Source organism: Triticum dicoccoides, chromosome 7A, assembly GCF_002162155.2.
Source record: "Triticum dicoccoides isolate Atlit2015 ecotype Zavitan chromosome 7A, WEW_v2.0, whole genome shotgun sequence".
Lineage (NCBI taxonomy): Eukaryota > Viridiplantae > Streptophyta > Magnoliopsida > Poales > Poaceae > Triticum > Triticum dicoccoides.
The window spans coordinates 10,391,673-10,406,750 of NC_041392.1; positions in this window are offsets into that span (position 1 = coordinate 10,391,673).

Below are 15,078 nucleotides of genomic sequence, written 5' to 3' on the forward strand. Positions count from 1 at the left end.
TAGTTATAAAAAAGTTAGAATTGTTAGAAATTTTTCTGTTTTTTAGAAATTGTTAGAAATTTTTCTGTTTTTTAGAAATAGTTAGAAATGTTAGAATTGTTAGAAATGTTAGAATTGTTAGAAATTTTTCTGTTTTTTAATTATAGAAATAGTTATAAAAAAGTTAGAATTGTTAGAAATTTTTCTGTTTTTTAGTTACAGAAATAGTTATAAAAAAGTTAGAAACTTTTCTTTTTTTTAGTTCTAGAAATATTAGAAATGTTATAGAAATGTTAGTTATATAGAAATGTTAGAAATTTTAGTTATCAAAATCCAATCATTAAAAAATGTTACTTTTGCGGGCATATAGCTAGTATTTGTTCTCGACGATGCCCGGCCCGCATCCTCGCCGTCGATCCGTCCGTGACGACGTCCGACTGACCCATGTCCGGGACTGGGCTCCGCCGGGCTGGCACTGGGAGGTGCTGACTGGAGCGGCGCGCCGCTTGATGAGGAACCCGGCCCCGGGTCCCGTCGTCGACCCTGATCTCATTTGGTGGCGTTCGCGTGGGCCAGTTTCGGTGCGGAGGGAGCCGGCCCCGCCGGAGGTGGTACGTCGCCGTGTCAGGGAGGAGGACGAGCACGTCCATCGCTACATGGTTGCGTTAGAGGGAGGCAGGTTCTCCAATACATGTCAATTTCTTCAGGGATCTCACTTCAGCTATGATCCTGTGAGGGTTCTGTTGTTGAACGTTGCAGAAAACAAAAAAATTTCCTACGTTTTCACCAAGATCCATCTATGAGTTTATCTAGCAACGAGTGATCGGAGAGTGCATCTACATACCCTTGTAGATCGCTAAGCGGAAGCGTTCAAGTGAATGGGGTTGATGGAGTCGTACTCGTCGTGATTCAAATCACCGATGATCCTAGTGCCGAACGGACGGCACCTCCGTGTTCAACACACGTACAGCCCGGTGACGTCTCCTACGCCTTGATCCAGCAAGGGGAGAAGGAGAGGTTGGGGAAGACTCCATCCAGCAGCAGCACGATGGCGTGGTGGTGGTGGAGGAGCGTGGTACTCCAGCAGAGCTTCGCCAAGCACCGCAAGAGACGAGGAGGGAGAGGGTAGGGCTGCGCCAAGAAGGAGAGGAACTCATCTGTTGGCAGCCCCAAGTCCTCAAGTATATATAGGGGAGAGGGAGGGGTGCGCCCCACCTAGGGTTCCCCCTAGGGGCGGCTGAAGGAAATATGCCCTAGAGGCAATAATAAAGTTATTATTTATTTCCTTGTTTCATGATAAATGTTTATTATTCATGCTAGAATTGTATTAACCGGAAACATAATACATGTGTGAATACATAGACAAATAAAGTGTCACTAGCATGCCTCTACTTGACTAGCTCGTTAATCAAAAATGGTTATGTTTCCTAACCATGAACAATGAGTTGTTATTTGATTAACGAGGTCACATCATTAGTTGAATGATCTGATTGACATGACCCATTCCATTAGCTTAGCACCCAATCGTTTAGTATGTTGCTATTGCTTTTCTTCATGACTTATACATGTTCCTATGACTATGAGATTATGCAACTCCCGTTTGCCGGAGGAACACTTTGGGTGCTACCAAACGTCACAACGTAACTGGATGATTATAAAGGAGCATTACAGGTGTCTCCAAAGGTAGATGTTGGGTTGGCGTATTTCGAGATTAGGATTTGTCACTCCGATTGTCGGAGAGGTATCTCTGGGCCCTCTCGGTAATACACATCACATAATCCTTGCAAGCATTACAACTAATATGTTAGTTGTGAGATGATGTATTACGGAACGAGTAAAGAGACTTGCCGGTAACGAGATTGAACTAGGTATTGGATACCGACGATCGAATCTCGGGCAAGTAACATACCGATGACAAAGGGAACAACGTATGTTGTTATGCGGTCTGACCGATAAAGATCTTCGTAGAATATGTAGGAGCCAATATGGGCATCCAGGTCCCGCTATTGGTTATTGACCGGAGACGTGTCTCGGTCATGTCTACATTGTTCTCGAACCGTAGGGTCCGCACGCTTAAGGTTTCGATGACAGTTATATTATGAGTTTATGAGTTTTGATGTACCGAAGGAGTTCGGAGTCCCGGATGAGATCGGGGACATGACGAGGAGTCTCCAAATGGTCGAGATGTAAAGATCGATATATTGGACGACTATATTCGGACATCGGAAAGGTTCCGAGTGATTCGGGTATTTTTCGGAGTACCGGGTAGTTACGGGAGAAGTAATGGGCCTTGATGGGCTTTAGTAGGAAGAGGAAAAAGGCTGCTGCGCCCCCCTCCCCTCTAGTCCGAATTGGACTAGGGAAAAGGGGGCCGGCCACCTTTCCTACTCCTCCACTTCCTTCTCCCTTCCTCCCCTCTTGATGGACTCCTACTAGGACTTGGAGTCCTAGTAGGACTCCCATCCTGGCCGCACCAATGGCCTTGGCCGGCCTCCTCCTTCTCCATCCTTTATATACTGAGGCAAGGGGCACCCCATAGACACACAAGTTGATCTTTGTGGTCGTTCCTTAGCCGTGTGCGGTGCCCCCCTCCACCATATTCCACCTCGGTCATATCGTAGCAGTGCTTAGGCGAAGCCCTGCGACGGTAGAACATCAAGATCGTCACCACGCCATCGTGCTGACGGAACTCCTCCCCTAAGCTTTGCTGGATCGGAGCCCGGGGATCGTCATCGGGCTGAACGTGTGCTAAGAACTCGGAGGTGTCGGAGTAACGGTGCTTGGATCGGTCGGATCGGGAAGAAGACGTGCGACTACTTCCTCTATATTGTGTTAACGCTTCCGTTGCGATCTACAAGGGTACATAGATCATACTCTCCCCTCTCGTTGCTATGCATCACCATGATCTTGCGTGTGCGTAGGAAATTTTTTAAAATTACTACGTTCCCCAACAGTGGTATCAGAGCCAGGTTATTTATGTTGATGTTATATGCACGAGTAGAATACAAGTGAGTTGTGGACGATACAAGTCATACTGCCTACCAGCATGTCATACTTTGGTTCGGCAGTATTGTTGGACGAGACGACCCGGACCAACCTTACGCGTACGCTTACGCGAGACCGGTTCCCTCGACGTGCTTTGCACATAGATGGCTTGCGGGCGACTGTCTCTCCAACTTTAGTTGAACCGAGTGTGGCTACGCCCGGTCCTTGCGAAGGTTAAAACGGAGTCTATTTGACAAACTATCGTTGTGGTTTTGATGCGTAGGTGAGATTAGTTCTTGCTTAAAGCCCATAGCAGCCACGTAGAACTTGCAACAACAAAGTAGAGGACGTCTAACTTGTTTTTGCAGGGCATGTTGTGATGTGATATGGTCAAAACATGATGAGATATAAGTTGTTGTATGAGATGATCATGTTTTGTTAAAGTTATCGGCAACTGGTAAAAGCCTTATGGTTGTCTCTTTATTGCATAAGATGCAAGCGCCAAATAATTGCTTTACTTTATCGCTATGCGATAGCAATAGTTGCAAGAGCAATAGTTGGCGAGACGACCATGTGACGACACATTGATATAGATCAAGATGATGAAGATCATGGTGTCATGTCGGTGACGATATAGATCATGACAGTACTTTGGAGATGGAGATCAAAGAAGCAAGATGATGATGGCCATATCATGTCACATATTTTGATTGCATATGATGTTTATCTTTTATACATCTTATTTTGCTTAGTTTGACGGTAGCATTTTAAGATGATCTCTCACTAATTATCAAGAAGTGTTCTCCCTGAGTATGCACCGTTGCGAAAGTTCTTCGTGCTGAGACACCACGTGATGATCGGGTGTGATAGGCTCTACGTTCAAATACAACGGGTGCAAAACAGTTGCACACGCGGAATACTCAGGTTATACTTGACGAGCCAAGCATATACAGATATGGCCTCGGAACACGGAGACCGAAAGGTCGAGCGTGAATCATATAGTAGATATGATCAACATAATGATGTTCACCGATGAAAATACTCCATCTCACGTGATGATCGGACATGGTTTAGTTGATTTGGATCACGTGATCACTTAGAGGATTAGAGGGATGTCTATCTAAGTGGGAGTTCTTAAGTAATATGATTAAATTGAACTTAAATTTATCATGAACTTAGTCCTGGTAGTATTTTGCAAATCATGTTGTAGATCAATAGCTCGCGTTGTTGCTTCCCTGTGTTTATTTTGATATGTTCCTAGAGAAAATTGTGTTGAAAGATGTTAGTAGCAAAGATGCGGATTGAATCCGTGATATGAGGTTTATCCTCATTGCTGCACAGAAGAATTATGTCCTTGATGCACCGCTAGGTGAAGGACCTATTGCAGGAGCAGATGCAGACGTTATGAACGTTTGGCTAGCTCAATATGATGACTACTTGATAGTTTAAGTGCACCATGCTTAACGGCTTAGAATCGGGACTTCAAAGACGTTTTGAACGTCATGGACCATATGAGATGTTCCAGGAGTTGAAGCTAATATTTCAAGCAAATACCCGAGTTGAGAGATATGAAGTCTCCAACAAGTTCTATAGCTAAAAGATGGAGGAGAATCGCTCAACTAGTGAGCATGTGCTCAGATTGTCTGGGTACTACAATCGCTTGAATCAAGTGGGAGTTAATCTTCCAGATAAGATAGTGATTGACAGAATTCTCTAGTCACCATCACCAAGTTAGTAGAACTTTGTGATGAACTATGACATGCAAGGGATAACGGAAACGATTCCCAAGCTCTTCGTAATGCGGAAATTGACGAAGGTAGAAATCGAGAAAAACATCAAGTGTTGATGGTAGACAAGACCACTAGTTTCAAGAAAAGGGCAGAGGGAAGAAGGGGAACTTCAAGAAGAACAGCAAGCAAGTTGATGCTCAAGTGAAGAAGCCCAAGTCTGATCCTAACCCTGAGACTAAGTGTTTCTACTGCAAAGGGACTGGTCACTGGAAGCGGATCTACCCCAAGTGATTGGCGGATAAGAAGGATGGCAAAGTGAACATAAGTATATTTGATATACATGTTATTGATGTGTACTTTACTAGTGTTTATAGCAAACCCTCAGTATTTGATACTAGTTCAGTTGCTAAGATTAGTAACTCGAAACGGGAGTTGCAGAATAAACAGAGACTAGTTAAGGGTGAAGTGACAATGTGTGTTGGAAGTGGTTCCAAGATTGATATGATCATCGTCGCACACTCCCTATACTTTTGGGATTAGTGTTGAACCTGAATAAGTGTTATTTGGTGTTTGCGTTGAGCATGAATATGATTTGATCATGTTTATTGTAATACGGTTATTCATTTAAGTAAGAGAATAAATTGTTGTTCTGTTTACATGAATAGAACCTTATATGGTTACACACCCAATGAAAATAGTTCGTTGGATCTCGATCGTAGTGATACACATAATCATAATATTAAAACCAAAAGATGCAAAGTTAATAATGATAAGTGCAACTTGTTTGTAGCACTGCCGTTTAGGTCATATTGGTGTAAAGCGCATGAAGAAACTCCATACTGATGGGATTTTGGAATCACTTGATTATGAATCACTTGATGCTTGTGAACCATGCCTTTTGGGCAAGATGACTAAAACGCCGTTCTCCGGAACAATGAAGCAAGCAACAGATTTGTTGGAAATCATACATACTGATGTATGTGGTCCGATGAATATTGAGGCTCGCGACAGGTATCATTATTTTCTGATCTTCATAGATGATTTGAGCAGATATGAGTATATCTACTTGATGAAACATAAGTCTGAAACATTTGAAAAGTTCAAAGAATTTCAGAGTGAAGTGAAAAATCATCGTAACAAGAAAATAAAGTTTCTACGATCTAATTGTAGAGAAGAGTATTTGAGTTACGAGTTTGGCCTTCAGTTAAAAAACAATGTGAAATAGTTTCACTACTCATGCCACCTGGAACACCACAATGTAATGGTGTGTCCGAACGTCATAACCGTACTTTATTGGATATAGTGCAATCTATGATGTATCTTACCGATCTACCACTATCGTTTTGGGGTTATGCATTAGAGACAGCTGCATTCACATTAAATAGGGCACCATCTAAATCCGTTGAGACGACGCCTTATGAACTGTGGTTTGGCAAGAAACTAAAGTTGTCGTTTCTTAAAAGTTTGAGGTTGCAATGCTTATGTGAAAAAGTTTCAACCTGATAAGCTCAAAACCCAAATCGGAGAAGTGCGTCTTCATAGGATACCCAAAGGAAATAGTTGGGTACACCTTCTATCACAGATCCAAAGGCAAGACATTCGTTGCTGAGAATGGATACTTTCTAGAGAAGGAGATTCTCTCGAAAGAAGTGAGTGGGAGGAAAGTAGAAAACTTGATAAGATAATTGTACCTTCTCCCTTATTGGAAAGTAGTTCATCACAGAAATCTGTTCTTGTGACTACTACACCAATTAGTGAGGAAGCTAATGATGATGATCATGTAACTTCAGATCAAGTTGCTACTGAATCTCGTAGGTAAACCAGAGTGAAATCCGCACCAGAGTGGTACGGTAATCCTGTTATGGAAGTCATGTTACTAGACCATGACGAACTTGCGAACTATGAGGAAGCGATGATGAGCCCAGATTCCGCGAAATGGTTTGAGGCCATGAAATCTGAGATATGATCCATGTATGAGAACAAAGTATGGACTTTGATGGATTTGCCCGATGATCGGCAAGCCATAGAAAATAAATGGATCTTCAAGAGGAAGACGGACGCTGATAGTAGTGTTACTATCTACAAAGCTAGAATTGTCGCAAAAGGTTTTCGACAAGTTCAAGGTGTTGACTACGATGAGGGTTTCTCACTCGTATCTATGCTTAAGTCTGTCCGAATCATGTTAGCAATTGCCGCATTTTATGAAATCTGGCATATGGATAAACAAAACTACATTCCTTAATAGATTTATTAAAGAAGAGTTGTATATGATACAACCAGAAGGTTTTGTCAATCCTAAAGGTGCTAACAAAATATGCAAGCTCCAGTGATCCATCTATGGACTGGTGCAAGAATCTCGGAGTTGGAATATACGCTTTGATGAGTTGATCAAAGCATATAGTTTTATACAGACTTGCGGTGAAGCCTGTATTTACGAGAAAGTGAGTGGGAGCACTACAGCATTTCTGATAAGTATATGTGAATGACATATTGTTGATCGGAAATAATGTAGAATTATTCTGTAAAGCATAAAAGGAGTGTTTGAAAGGAGTTTTTCAAAGAAAGACTTCGGTCAAGCTGCTTACATATTGAGCTTCAAGATCTATAGAGATAGATCAAGACGCTTGATAAGTTTTTTCAATGAGTACATACCTTGACCAGATTTTGAAGTAGTTCAAAATGGAGCAGTCAAAGAAAGAGTTCTTGCTTGTATTACAAGGTGTGAAGTTGAGTAAGACTCAAAGCCCGACCACGGCAGAAAATAGAAAGAGAATGAAAGTCATTCCCTATGCCTCAGTCATAGGTTCTATAAAGTATGTCATGCTGTATACCAGATCTATTGTATGCCCTACCACTGAGTTTGGCAAGGGAGTACAATAGTGATCTAGGAGTAGATCACTGGACAGCGGTCAAAATTGTCCTTAGTGGAATAAGGATATGTTTCTCGATTATGGAAGTGAAAAAAAAAGGTTCGTCGTAAAGGGTTACGCCGATGCAAGTTTGACACTAATCTAGATGACTCTAAGTCTCAGTCTAGATACATATTGAAAGTGGGAGCAATTAGCTAGAGTAGCTCCATGCAGAGCATTGTTGACATAGAAATTTGCAAAATACATGCGGATCTGAATGTGGCAGACCCGTTGACTAAGATTCTCTCACAAGCAAAACATGATCACACCTTAGTACTCCTTGGGTGTTAATCACATAGCAATGTGAACTAGATTACTGAATCTAGTAAACCCTTTGGGTGTTGATCACATATCGATGTGAACTATGGGTGTTAAATCACATGGCGATGTGAACTAGATTATTGACTCTAGTGCAAGTGGGAGACTGAAGGAAATATGCCCTAGAGGCAATAATAAAGTTATTATTTATTTCCTTGTTTCATGATAAATGTTTATTATTCATGCTAGAATTGTATTAACCGGAAACATAATACATGTGTGAATACATAGACAAACAAAGTGTCACTAGTATGCCTCTACTTGACTAGCTCGTTAATCAAAAATGGTTATCTTTCCTAACCATGAACAATGAGTTGTTATTTGATTAACGAGGTCACATCATTAGTTGAATGATCTGATTGACATGACCCATTCCATTAGCTTAGCACCCAATCGTTTAGTATGTTGCTATTGCTTTTCTTCATGACTTATACATGTTCCTATGACTATGAGATTATGCAACTCCCGTTTGCCGGAGGAACACTTTGGGTGCTACCAAACGTCACAACGTAACTGGGTGATTATAAAGGAGCATTACAGGTGTCTCCAAAGGTAGATGTTGGGTTGGCGTATTTCGAGATTAGGATTTGTCACTCCGATTGTCGGAGAGGTATCTCTGGGCCCTCTCGGTAATACACATCACATAAGCCTTGCAAGCATTACAACTAATATGTTAGTTGTGAGATGATGTATTACGGAACGAGTAAAGAGACTTGCCGGTAACGAGATTGAACTAGGTATTGGATACCGACGATCGAATCTCGGGCAAGTAACATACCGATGACAAAGGGAACAACGTATGTTGTTATGCGGTCTGACCGATAAAGATCTTCGTAGAATATGTAGGAGCCAATATGGGCATCCAGGTCCCGCTATTGGTTATTGACCGGAGACGTGTCTCGGTCATGTCTACATTGTTCTTGAACCGTAGGGTCCGCACGCTTAAGATTTTGATGACAGTTATATTATGAGTTTATGAGTTTTGATGTACCGAAGGAGTTCGGAGTCCCGGATGAGATCAGGGACATGACGAGGAGTCTCTAAATGGTCGAGACGTAAAGATCGATATATTGGACGACTATATTCGGACACCGGAAAGGTTCCGAGTGATTCGGGTATTTTTCGGAGTACCGGGTAGTTACGGGAGAAGTAATGGGCCTTGATGGGCTTTAGTGGGGAGAGGAAAAAGGCTGCTGCGCCCCCCCTCCCCTCTAGTCCGAATTGGACTAGGGAAAAGGGGGCCGGCCACCTTTCCTACTCCTCCACTTCCTTCTCCCTTCCTCCCCTCTTGATGGACTCCTACTAGGACTTGGAGTCCTAGTAGGACTCCCATCCTGGCCGCACCAATGGCCTTGGCCGGCCTCCTCCTTCTCCATCCTTTATATACTGAGGCAAGGGGCACCCCATAGACACACAAGTTGATCTTCGTGATCGTTCCTTAGCTGTGTGCGGTGCCCCCCTCCACCATATTCCACCTCGGTCATATCGTAGCAGTGCTTAGGCGAAGCCCTGCGACGGTAGAACATCAAGATCGTCACCACGCCGTCGTGCTGACGGAACTCCTCCCCTAAGCTTTGCTGGATCGAAGCCCGGGGATTGTCATCGGGCTGAACGTGTGCTAAGAACTCGGAGGTGCCGGAGTAACGGTGCTTGGATCGGTCGGATCGGGAAGAAGACGTACGACTACTTCCTCTACGTTGTGTCAACGCTTCCGTTGCGGTCTACAAGGGTACGTAGATCATACTCTCCCCTCTCGTTGCTATGCATCACCATGATCTTGCGTGTGCGTAGGAAATTTTTTGAAATTACTACGTTCCCCAACAGCGGCGGCCAGCCCCAATCCCATCTAGGGTGGCGGCCAAGTGGAGGGGGAGAGGGAGGCGCACCAGGCATGGGCCTTAAGGCCCATCTGCCCTTAGGGTTTGCCCCCCTTCCCCTTAGGCGCATGGGCCTTGGTGGGGAGGCGCCCCAGCCCACTTAGGGGCTGGTCCCTTCCCACTATTGGCCCATGTAGGCCTCCGGGGCTGGTGGCCCCACCTGGTGGACCCCCGGACCCCTCCGGTGGTCCCAGTACACTACCGGTGATGCCCGGAACACTTCTGGTGGCCAAAACCATACTTCCTATATATTAATCTTTACCTTCGGACCATTCCGGAACTCCTCGTGACGTCCGGGATCTCATCCGAGACTCCGAACAACATTAGGTAACCATGTATATCTATTCCCTATAACCCTAGTGTCATCGAACCTTAAGTGTGTAGACCCTACGGGTTCGGGAACCATGCAGACATGACCGAGATAACTCTTCGGTCAATAACCAACAGCGGGATCTGGATACCCATGTTGGCTCCCACATGTTCCACGATGATCTCATCGGATGAACCACGATGTCAAGGACTTAATCAATCTCGTATACAATTCCCTTTGTCTAGCAGTACGATACTTGCCCGAGATTCGATCGTCGGTATCCCGATACCTTGTTCAATCTCGTTACCGGCAAGTCTCTTTACTCGTTCTGTGATCAACTCCTTGATCACATTGTGCACATTATGATGATGTCCTACCGAGTGGGCCCAGAGATACCTCTCCGTTTACACGGAGTGACAAATCCCAGTCTCGATTCGTGCCAACCCAACAGACACTTTCGGGGATACCTGTAGTGTACCTTTATAGCCACCCAGTTACGTTGTGATGTTTGGCACACCCAAAGCACTCCTACGGTATCCGAGAGTTGCACAATCTCATGGTCTAAGGAAATGATACTTGACATTAGAAAAGCTTTAGCATACGAACTACATGATCTTGTGCTAGGCTTAGGATTGGGCCTTGTTCATCACATCATTCTCCTAATGATGTGATCCCGTCATCAACGACATCCAATGTCCATGGTCAGGAAACCGTAACCATCTATTGATCAACGAGCTAGTCAACTAGAGGCTTACTAGGGACATGGTGGTGTCTATGTATCCACACATGTATCTGAGTTTTCTATCAATACAATTCTAGCATGGATAATAAACGATTACCATGAACAAGGAAATATAATAATAACCAATTTATTATTGCCTCTAGGGCATATTTCCAACAGTCTCCCACTTGCACTAGAGTCAATAATCCAGTTCACATCGATATGTGATTAACACTCAAGGTCACATCCCCATGTGACTAACACCCAAAGAGTTCTGGGTTTGATCATGTTATGCTTGTGAGAGAGGTTTCAGTCAACGGGTCTGCAACATTCAGATCCGTATGTACTTCGCAAATTTCTATGTCATCTTGTAGATGCAACTACTACGCTACATTTTGAGCCATTTCAAATAACTGTTCTACTTGGAGCTATTCTAAATTGTTGCTCCATTATACGTATCTGGTATCTCTACTCAGAGCTATCCGGATAGGTGTTAAGCTTGCATCGACGTAACTCTTTACGTCGAATTCTTTATCACCTCCATAACCGAGAAACATATCCTTATTCCTCTAAGGATAATTTAGACCGCTATCTGGTGATCTACTCCTAGATTACCTTTGTACCGTCTTGCCAGATATGTGGCAAGGCACACATCATGTGCGGTACTCAGCATGGCACACCGTATAGAGCCTATGACAAAAGCATAGGGGACGACCTTCGTCCTTCCTCTTTCTTCTGCCGTGGTCGAGCTTTAAGTCTTAACTTCATACCTTACAACTCAGGCAAGAACTCCTTCTTTGACTGATCCATCTTGAACACCTTCAAGATTATGTCAAGGTATGTGCTCATTTGAAAGTACCATTAAGCGTTTTGATCTATCCTTATAGATCTTGATGCTCAATGTTCAAGTGGCATAATCTAGGTTTTCCATTGAAAAACACTTTTCAAATAACCCTATATGCTTTCCAGAAATTCTACATCATCTCCGATCAACAATATGTCAACAACATATACTCATCAGAAATTTTATAGTGCTCCCACTCACTTCTTTGGAAATACAAGTTTCTCATAAACTATGTATAAACCCAAAAACTTTGATCATCTCATCAAAGCATACATTCCAACTCCGAGATGCTTACTCCAGTCCTTAGAAGGATTGCTGGAGCTTTGCATACTTATTAGCATCTTTCAGGATTGACAAAACCTTCCGGTTGTACAACCTTTCCTCAAGAAAATTGTCGAGGAAACAATGTTTTGACATCCTATCTGCAAGATTTCATAAATAATGCAGTAATCGCTAATATAATTCCAACAGACTCTTGGCATCGCTACGAGTGAGAAAGTCTCATCGTAGTCAACTCCTTGAACTTGTCGGAAAACATCTTAACGACAAGTCAAGCTTTCTTAATGGTGATACTTACCATCATTGTCCGTCTTCCTTTTAAAATCCATATGTACCTAACAGCCTTACGACCATCAAGTAGTTCTTCCAAAGTCTACACTTTGTTTTCATATATGGATCCTCTCTCGGATTATATGGCCTCGAGCCATTTTGGAATCCAGGCCCACCATCGCTTCTCCATAGCTCGTAGGTTCATTGTTGTCTAGCAACATGACTTCCAAGACAGGATTACGTACCATTCTGAAGTAGTACGCATCCTTGTCTTCCAATGAGGTTTGGCAGTGACTTGATCTGAAGTTTCATGATCACTATCATAAGCTTCCACTTCAATTGGTGTAGGTGCCATAGGAACAACTCCCTGTGCCCTGCCACACACTAGTTGAAGAGACGGTTCAATAACCTCATCAAGTCTCCACCATCCTCCCACTCAATTCTTTCGAGAGAAACTTTTCCTCGAGAAAGGACCCGATTCTAGAAACAATCCATTATTGCTTTCGGATCTGAGACAGGAGGCATACCCAATTGTTTTGGGTGTCCTATGAAGATGCATTTATCCGCTTTGGGTTCGAGCTTATCAGCCTGAAACTTTTTCACATAAGCGTCGTAGCCCCAAACTTTTAAGAAATGACAGCTTAGGTTTCTCTAAACCATAGTTCATACGGTGTCATCTCATCGGAATTACGTGGTGCCCTATTTAAAGTGAATGTGGTTGTCTCTAATGCCTAACCCATAAACTATCGTGGTAATTCGATAAGAGACATCATGGTATGCATCATATCCAATAGGGTGCAGTTATGATGTTCGGACACACCATCACACTATGGTGTTCCAGGCTGTATTAGTTGTGCAACAATTTCCACAATGTCTTAATTCTGTGCCAAACTCGTAATTCAGATATTCATCTCTATGATCATATCATAGATAGTTTATCCTCTTGTCACGATGATCTTTCAACTTCACCCTGAAATTACTTGAACCTTTCAATAATTCAGACTCGTGATTCATCAAGTAAATATACTCAGCATCTACTCAAATCATCTGTGGAGTAAGAACATAACGATATCCACTACACGCCTCAGCACTCATTGGACTGCACACATCAAAATGTATTACTTCCAACAAGTTGCTTTCTAGTTCCATTTTACTGAAAATGAGGCTTTCAGTCATCTTGCCCATGTGGTATGATTTGCATGTCTCAAGTGATTCAAAATCAAGTGAGTCCAAACGGTCCATTTGCATGGAGTTTCTTCATGCATATACACCAATAGACATGGTTCGCATGTCTCAAACTTTTCAAAAACGAGTGAGCCCAAAGATCCATCAACATGGAGCTTCTTCATGCGTTTTATACCAATATGACTTACGTGGCAGTGCCACAAGTAGGTGGTACTATCATTACTATCTTATATCTTTTGGCATGAACATGTGTATCACTACGATCGAGATTCAATAAACCATTCATTTTAGGTGCAAGACCATTGAAGGTATTATTCAAATAAATAGAGTAACCATTAGTCTCCTTAAATGAATAACCGTATTGCGATAGACATAATCCAATCATGTCTATGCTCAACACAAACACCAATCTCGATGGTAGAGGGAGCGTGCGATGCTTGATCACATCAAGCTTGGGAAAAACTTCCAACACATATCGCCAGCTCACCTTTAGCTAGTCTCCGTTTACTCCGCAGCCTTTTATTTCGAGTTTACTAACACTTAGAAACCGAACCGGTTTCTAATACCATGGTGCTACTAGGAGTACTAGTAAAGTAAACATTAACACAATGTATATCCAATATACTTCTATCGACCTTGCCAGCCTTCTCATCTACCAAGTATCTAGGGTAATTCTGCTCCAGTGGCTGTTCCCCTTATTATAGAAGCACTTAGTCTCGGGTTTGGGTTCAACCTTGGGTTTCTTCACTAGAGCAGCGGCTGATTTGCCGTTTCATGAAGTATCCCTTTTTGCCCTTGCCCTTCTTGAAACTAGTGGTTTCACCAACCATCAACAATTGATGCTCCTTCTTGATTTCTACTTTTCTGGTGTCAAACATCGTGAATATCTCAAGGATCATCATATATGTCCCTGATATATCATAGTTCATCACGAAGCTCTAGCAGCTTGGTGGAAATGACTTCGGAGAAACATCACTATCTCATCTGGAAGATCAACTCCCACTCGATTCAAATGATTGTTGTACTCAGACAATCTGAGCACAAGCTTAACAATTGAGCTTTTCTCCCTTAGTTTGCAGGCTAAGAAAATCGTCGGAGGTCTTATACCTCTTGACGTGGGCACGAGCCTGAAATCTCAACTTCAGCCCTCGAAACATCTCATATGTTTCGCGACGTTTCAAAACGTCTTCGGTGACTCAACTCTAAACCGTTTAACTGAACTATCACGTAGTTATCAAAATGTGTATGTCAGATGTTCGCAACATCCACAGACGACGTTCGAGATTCAGCACACTGAGCGGTGCATTAAGGACATAAGCCTTCCATGTCTGTACATGCTAGGCTCGTCAAGTCAACCTAAGTGTTTCGCGTGTGTAAATCTGGCTTACACCCGTTGTATGTGAATGTAAGAATCTATCACACCCGATCATCATGTGGTGCTTCGAAACGACGAACTTTCGCAACGGTGCATAGTTAGGGGGAACACTTTCTTGAAATTTTAATGAGGGATCATCTTATTTAAGCTACCGTCGTTCTAAGCAAATAAGATGTATAAACATGATAAACATCACATGCAATCAAATATTGACATGATATGGCCAATATCATATTGCTCCTTTTGATCTCCATCTTCGGGGCTCCATGATCATCATCGTCACCGGCATGACACCA